At 31.5% G+C, this 7,759-nt stretch overlaps 1 long non-coding RNA gene across 1 annotated transcript; it reads left to right on the top strand.

The window, feature by feature from the left end:
* The first annotated feature begins 2,984 nt into the window (after nt 1-2,984).
* On the top strand, nt 2,985-6,124 carry LOC124374661. Its single transcript, XR_006923592.1, has 3 exons — nt 2,985-3,169; nt 4,635-4,727; nt 6,080-6,124. It is a non-coding gene; the product is annotated as an uncharacterized LOC124374661 (long non-coding RNA).
* Nucleotides 6,125-7,759: the final 1,635 nt, after the last annotated feature.

Genomic DNA, 7,759 nt, shown 5'->3' with positions numbered 1-7,759 from the left:
ACAACTGAATACTTTTTCTCATTTAAAGCTAATTCAATGTTGGAACTAAATATATGAGTATTGGACTCTGGTGTTCTTAACAGCTAAAAATCAAATATTGAATTATTTGAATTTGATGAAATTATTTCTATGGAGGAAAATACTTTTAGCCTGAAATACAATTCACAACGTAATTTAGGTTGTTACATTGTCTGCAGCCAAGAAGAGATCTCAAACGAAGCTTTGAAGTCACTGTATGGGGGCTGGCTACAAGATAAGCAGTGAAGGCAAGAGTGACTCTGTGTCAGAAGTGCAGTTCCCAGACTTTGTAGAGATGGTGACCAATATCCTGGAGAAGGCGAAGACGAGGGAGCAGAACATTAACACAAGGCTGATCATCAAAAAAACCAAAAAGTTGGCCTACAACCTAACAGCCTACCACACAAGGTACGGTATAATCATTCTTTATAACAGATGTTTATATAACTTGTGTTTTTTTGTTTGCAACTATGTTGAGACAGAAAAATTTCCTTTAGAAAAAGAGGTTCTTACTTCTTAGAAATTTAGTTTCCTTCATGATTAACACTTTCGACCTGATGGATATAGAATTGATTCACGTCATATTTCTCTTTGACTCATTCAATATAAAATATTGAATACATTTGTATTCCTTTGTACCCAAGTAAGGGTACTCCTAGTATTTTCTTGTAATACAGCTATCTCAACACTCAAAAATTAGTAACAAAAAAATGTATGTTTTCAATGTTGCCTAAAACATTACTGGGTCCAAGTAAGAAACATATTATTGGGTTCTTTTGTATTATTATTGTGAAAACTTTTAATATTAAAAGTACCATTGCAGTTTTAAACTGTTAAATTAAAATCTTTTAACCCTAGAAGTGGCATGCAAACTTAGCGTAGTGTCACAGTGTTTTAGGATACTTGTTTAATGTATTTTTCTAAAGTTTGTTTCAAATGTAACATATTATACATAATATTTCTAAAAAAATATAGAGAAATGTGTTTTTTTTTCATTCAGTTTTTTTGTTACTTCAACATAATTTATTTAACCATTTTAGCGTCCAAGGGCCTGTAGATATAGGATCAGTCTGTGAAGTCATAAAACACCAAAAACCTTTATTTTAGACCCAAGCTAGGTTGGTGGTAAAACCCTAAGAACCCTATATAAAGCCTTTTGCAAGGTCGGATGTCAAGCTCAAAGAGCCTTTTATTTAGGCTCTCAATACTTTCATACAGAACACTTACATTTATTGACTGATATCAATAAAATTAGTACTGATTTATGCAGAAACTATATTTTATTCAAGAATATAACATAATTTATGTTTATACAACTTTTATAGTAGTTTTAACGTTGAATAAAGTTCTAGTTCTATTATTGATAAGGCAGTGGCTTTTGAGGTTAGATGATAGCCAGATAGTACTGTTGTTGTAATCTTATCTTACTTATACTTTTAAAGTTTCTAAAATTGTGTTTCAACTGTAGACTTTCTTTTATTTAAGACAAAATAAATAGGTGTTGTTTTTTCCTACCTAAGTTGAACATTTATAACATCAAAAATTAATTTTATTTTGATTTTGATCATAAAGACTTTATTTTCTGATTGTATATTAAATGTATTAAAACAAGTAGCCAATTTATTGACATTCATATTATATTCAGACAAACTAATAATATACACTAAAATGTTTTATCTAACGTTTAATCACAAGTAGTAAATTCATAAATCTATAATTTGTTAGTATTATTTTACCAAAATTTAAACAGGACTTTCTCAATTAAATGTATTACAATGTGATACAGAGGTTTGTAGATCAAAAATTTTTTCAGGTATTTATAAAGCTCTAAATTTACAAAATGGAAATAAAATGAAAAAATCCACTTTTAAAGGGATATACTTCTTAAAGATTAACATTTCATACAATCCATTACATGTCACTGTTCTGATTAACAATAAAAAATAAGACCAAAGTGTTTATTTTATCATAAAAGTTAATAAAATGAGGTGATTTATGTCTTTGTGTGTCATAACTTGTAAAACTCAGCTCTGGCGCCACTGCGACATACCCAGTGGCTATGCTGCACGCGCCTATGGCGATACCCCGCACCAGTACCTCTGCGGTGTTAATGTGAACGCAAAACTACCCAATATGCATGGAGCACTAAAAGGTTTAATAATTTAAAAACTTTTTTCGTGTTAAAATTGTTTTTGTTTATTTACCCACAAATTGTAACTTTATACTCCACTTTTAATGTATATAATACAAAAAAAAAATATAGTTTGATTCCACAATTTTTATGCAAACTTTTCTGGAATTATTTCAGTTTTTAAATAATTTAAACATTACAATATACATTATTTTTACTTGAATAATGTTTGGCATCTTGATTAAGAAAAAGTAATAACAAACAATGCAATTTTCCAAGCTGTTGTATTAGTAAAACAAGCTTGATGTAATACAAACACATGATTTCTAGTGGAAAACTGTGTTACTTACAAACACAATAGATGTCAAATTACGTAATGCATGATTTACAACCTAAAATAAGCGATTGCGTAATACGCTAAAGTGTAGAAAACGTCAATTTACATTATGGACCGCACATTTTTTTAGAGTTTTGGTAAAAATTAGGGGATTTGCACAACAAAGATGTTTAAAAAATTTGATAATTTGTAAACTTTCATATTCCTCCCTTTATTGGTAGACAATATGAATTTTATCGCGATCCAGATAATATTTGACACGTACCGTACTTAAAAAGATATATAATATGAAAATCTGTTAATATGCAGCATTCCGCACTTAGACTGATGGATTTAATGCGCCACGTATGCAGTGCAATGCTACTATCTAGGGTTAAACTATGGGTTATTGTTTTTCTAAAGATAGTCAGAACAAGACAATTCATTCCTGTTTTACTTCCAAGTGATTCTCCCTAATACTTATTGAGGACTGCTAACAAGTGCCGTATGTTGCAGGTGGTGACATACCTCAGCCTGTGCCTGGCTGAACATTGTGGAGTGAAGACTCACTGCCAGAGACTTGCAGCATCCGTGTAACTCCACTCACAAAATCAGGCAATATCTAACAGAACTCCATGGCAGCCACAAGGAGCTGCTTACCGGTTACATCCAGTTTATATTCAAGCTGGCCAAAGCGGATATTGGTATGTGAAGCAATGTACCATAAATATACATAGTGGAAATTTTGGAATACAAGCTTTTATAGATAAATTAGCTATGGTTGGAAGGGTCGATTCAATGTGAATGTTTAGTTAGGTCTAGTTCACCTTTCTCTTTAGTGCAGCATCTGGAATCTGATGCTGTCACAGACTTTACTCCAGGATCTGGAAAGAAAGTTGGAGACGAAGAAGCTCAAAATAAACTCTACATCGTTTTGCTATCAGAGGCACCTAGACTACAAAACATGGTGTAATCTAGGTGAATCTCATTGTCTCAAAATCTGCGCAAATAAATGTATGACCATGTTTTATAAACAATCTCTAAGCACGGTTGAGCAACCGAGTTTTCTATATTGGTGCATAGAAATCGTGTCTAAAACATTGTAGTATATTTAATTGTGCAGCTTATGCAACAATGAGAATACTACTTAACCTAGATTAGACTATATTTTGTAGTCTAGGTGCCTAATATAGGGGAATTAATTTCAATCAGATTTAAACATGGGTATTTAAAGATGGCTACAGATTTAATGAGGTTGGTTCTTAAGCTAGGGCCTAATTAAATTTTCTAAACATAAACCGATGTTAAAAGTAACTTGTTTTATAAAGAATAAAAGTAAACTATACTATTTATTTTGTATTGAGGGAAGTCTTTTATTTTTATGTATATTTTTACAATTCATTTTAAATGTTATTTTGCAACTAAACAATTTTTAATCAATCCTCTTCACAAGAATCTCATGTTTTAATTATTGAAGTTCTAAATATTTGATCAACAATATATTTATTCAAGTATATAGTGGTTCTGGAGGCTAAAGTATTGGAGAACTTCAAACTGTTTTTCGATTATTGGAATAACTGTTGAACATCAATGTTAATTATAAGTGCTACAGGACAAATGCTTTTGCTAAAGAGTTTGAAGAGCTTGTAGCATTTTTTCTAAGAAAATTTTCATCCCAAACTTAAACCCTGACATATAGTTATACATAGTATTAATGTAATAAGTGACGTCAATTTGAACTTTCCGAAAAAATATTTCAGACTAGTTTAACCCAGGTAATAAAATATTTGAGACATTATTCTTATAAGGAATATATTTATTTATATCTACACAAAGTAAAAATGTTGCAATCAATTATTTTTTTACTGTCAAGCAGCTCAAAAAGGCGAGAGACACATAAATACGTAAATATAGACGTAAAATATACGAACATTAGCTTTTGTTTACAACACAACAAATGTGGTTGCTTTAGATTTTGTTAATTTGGTTATCTATGTATGGATTTTCATGAAATTTTGATTGAAATGTTATATAAACCACTTATTGCATAGTTTAGGATGGATCAGAAGCTAACTGTGTTTGCTACTAATACAAACTTCTGATTTATTGAAGATTTGTCTCCAAAAGTATAACCGAAAGATATGCAAGGTTATTTTGGGATTTTTACAGGTGTGGTGCCCTTGTCCTGTCTACTGGAGTGTGTAGGCTCCATTCCTGATCTGTTGGGGGCCAATTTTCGTCCCAGAACTGCCCTGGTTTAAGGTATCTTACAATCAATTATATTCCTACTAAAGAATTTGATGGAATTGTAGGGGGAAATGAGTTAATCCAGAAAACGTTTATAGATATATTTTTGTGTCGGACGTTTTTTAGGTATAAAAGCTCTCAGGATTCTTTAATTAACTCTTAGTTTTAATAAAACAACTGATAAGTATTTAGTTATTTACTAAGTATCCCTATAGCAATCTACCCTATTTTCAAGTATTAAACATTAAAGGTCTAAATCATAAATACAATTTAATTATTCCAAATATTGGAGTAAAAAATATTTGGTTCATATGTTAATCCTTGTAAAGTTAGCATGAAAGATAAAATAATAAAGTAGGAATGTTAAAAGATGCTAGGAATCCACCTAACCTTTGGTTTGGTAGGACCTTTGGTGTTTTTGTTTAACTGTGTTAAAATTCGTGATGTATGAACAGTTTTAAATATTTAGCTAGCTAAACCCAATAATGAACAGCTCAGTCACCAAATTAATCCAGGAGCCTAGGGGCAATTTGCAAGCACACAATTGTGCTGAAGTGAAAAATGATTTACAATGCTTTGTGAGTTTTTTTATATCATTCGTAAATCTCTCTTTTGTATGATAAATATTTTATTAAAATGTTGTAAATTTGGCGCTGCACCATACAAGTTAACCACAGTTCACAAAATTCTGAAAATTAGAAAAATATACTGTTCTTATAATGTCCAATGATACACAGTAGACCAGAATCCTAAGCGTTACGCAAATCGAATTAAATTTTTTTCCTAATAAAATACACTAATAAAATTATCATTCGTCAAGTTTGTTGTGACAACAACCCTCTTGACCACACAACAATCATTACTGATAATTGATCTGTCTTCTTTACTCTCTTCATAATATCTCTCTGTTACTATCTGCCAAGAAGCTAGAGGCATTATTGGATGTGGAAATTTGTTTCTCATTATATTGTGACTTAGCTGAATGAATAAGTTTCTTTTGAGGTTTTTTTTAATAATGTATATCTTTCTAATGGGTTCAAGATTTCCCTGTTTCTTTTGAGTTGTATTTTAAAGCTTTCTTTTGTCAGCACACACAAATTTACTATGCTGTAAACATATTCAATTTAAATATGCTGCTATACTCTGACCATTGTACTCTGTGCTTCAGTTTTGATCAACACTTACCTATGCACTTATATATATTGGACTGGTAAATTTGTTTAGCTGCTGATATAGTTTTGGAAGAGTATGTTGCTTCTAGCAATAAAAGGAATTTCTGGTGATGGATATTTTACATCACTGTGGCAACTATATATAGAAGTTTGGTGGTGATACAAAAAGTGCATCATTATGCTGAAATGTTACAGAAACTACTGAGCTGACTCGGAGGGGAAGATCTGAGGGATGTGGTGCGGCCCCCAGCTGTACGGTGCTGTGGTGGGCTTTAGCGGTTCACACTGTGGAGGTTTGAGCCTGAGTCAGGCTTCGCGGGCCCAGTCTGTCCTGGCAGACACTAAGGACTTGGAGAGTCTCTACAAACGGTCACATCTTGGCTGTAGGTTATACAGTGGAGCGTTACAAATTGTGTGTCAGGCAAGCTAATATCAACAGCCAGACTGTAACGAGGCTCCTCCTGTGCGCACCATAGGTCAGTGTATATTTCAGTCTCTTTGTTGGTAAATGTTTTTATTTCCTTGTTCTGCCAAAGTATGTAGTTTATTCGGCTTGCACGTGTTTGGCTGTGAAAGCAGATTATTTGTTCGGAGTCTGCTGTAATAGGAAGGGACATTTTCTTCTCCTAGTTATGTCTTCAAAGAACTAATAGAAGGATGACAAAAAAGTCCACTTTTTGGAATAAGACTCAGATAAAGTTATGGTAATTTTCTCATGTGTCGATATTGACTTTACAATCAGAGAATCTTGAAAGATAGTAAGAATAAAATCAATAGTCCTTCCCAGCTCAGTCGGGAGAAGTACAGTTGGTAGATTGGTGGATACAACAAAAATTTAATTAATTTAATCTCCATTCTCGGGCATTTACGATACTCAATATCTCGAAACTGGTTTGAGATACAATGCATTTTTAATAACAAAAAAGTTTATTATCAAATGTCATAAGCATTTCCAGAACCTTCAAACATTTTTCTAGGTTTAGTAAATAACACAGTTGTGAAAATTTTAAAAAAAAAGTTTAAAATGACTACCATATTGGAGAGAAGTGGCCAAGCTGGCCAATGAATATGGTAACGATATTTTAAAGTCCAATTTAAGTAACCAAGTATGAACAAGTATTTCAGTATTCAATTTATGGGACTTACATATAATCAAACATATCTGGAAAACTGTTTTGAGATACCAAAAAATTGTTAGCAACCAATTTTTAAGTAGATCTTATAAGCATTTCAGAACATTTTTTTGTTTGATCTCTAGGTTCATAAATAACCGAGTTGTGCAATTAAAAAAAAAAACAGTAGCTAGAGTCGTGGGACTGCCGATAGGAAGTGAAAACGGAACTATTAAGTTTTGAGAGTAATGAACAATACGTTATAGTAGTCAGTACATCTTGTAATTGTAAATGTGACGCGTTTTTAATTTTATCCAATTTTATAAAATCCACGAAAAAATATTATCAAAAAACTAGAAATCTATTTTACCACGCTAGTACGGATAAATCATATACCGTAGATAATACTCATTTCATGATGAAGAGGTTAAATATTAAAAACATAATTAAAATGAATAATGCTAAATTTTAAATACAAATATTCCGTACAAATATTAAAAATGTTTAAAAATATATTTACGTTGTGTTTCATTAGTTCGTGTTTTCTGTATAAAAATATGTTGTAATTGCTCAATATTAATTGTTAGTTAAACATAGAATACAAGTGAGTAAACACCGAGTGGAAACAACAGTGAGTTGAACACCGTAGGTAAATAATACAGGTATTGCAACGGATATAGTAGTATAATTGCAGGGGAAGAACAATTAAACCGCACAATATTTTTTAATAACTAATAAATTTATTTAAATTAACTTGGTTCCT

This window comes from Homalodisca vitripennis, unplaced genomic scaffold (genome assembly GCF_021130785.1).
Source record: "Homalodisca vitripennis isolate AUS2020 unplaced genomic scaffold, UT_GWSS_2.1 ScUCBcl_9480;HRSCAF=17987, whole genome shotgun sequence".
In the NCBI taxonomy this organism is placed as follows: domain Eukaryota; kingdom Metazoa; phylum Arthropoda; class Insecta; order Hemiptera; family Cicadellidae; genus Homalodisca; species Homalodisca vitripennis.
The sequence above is the reverse complement of the archived record's forward strand: the minus strand, read 5'-3'. Positions and strand labels throughout refer to the sequence as shown.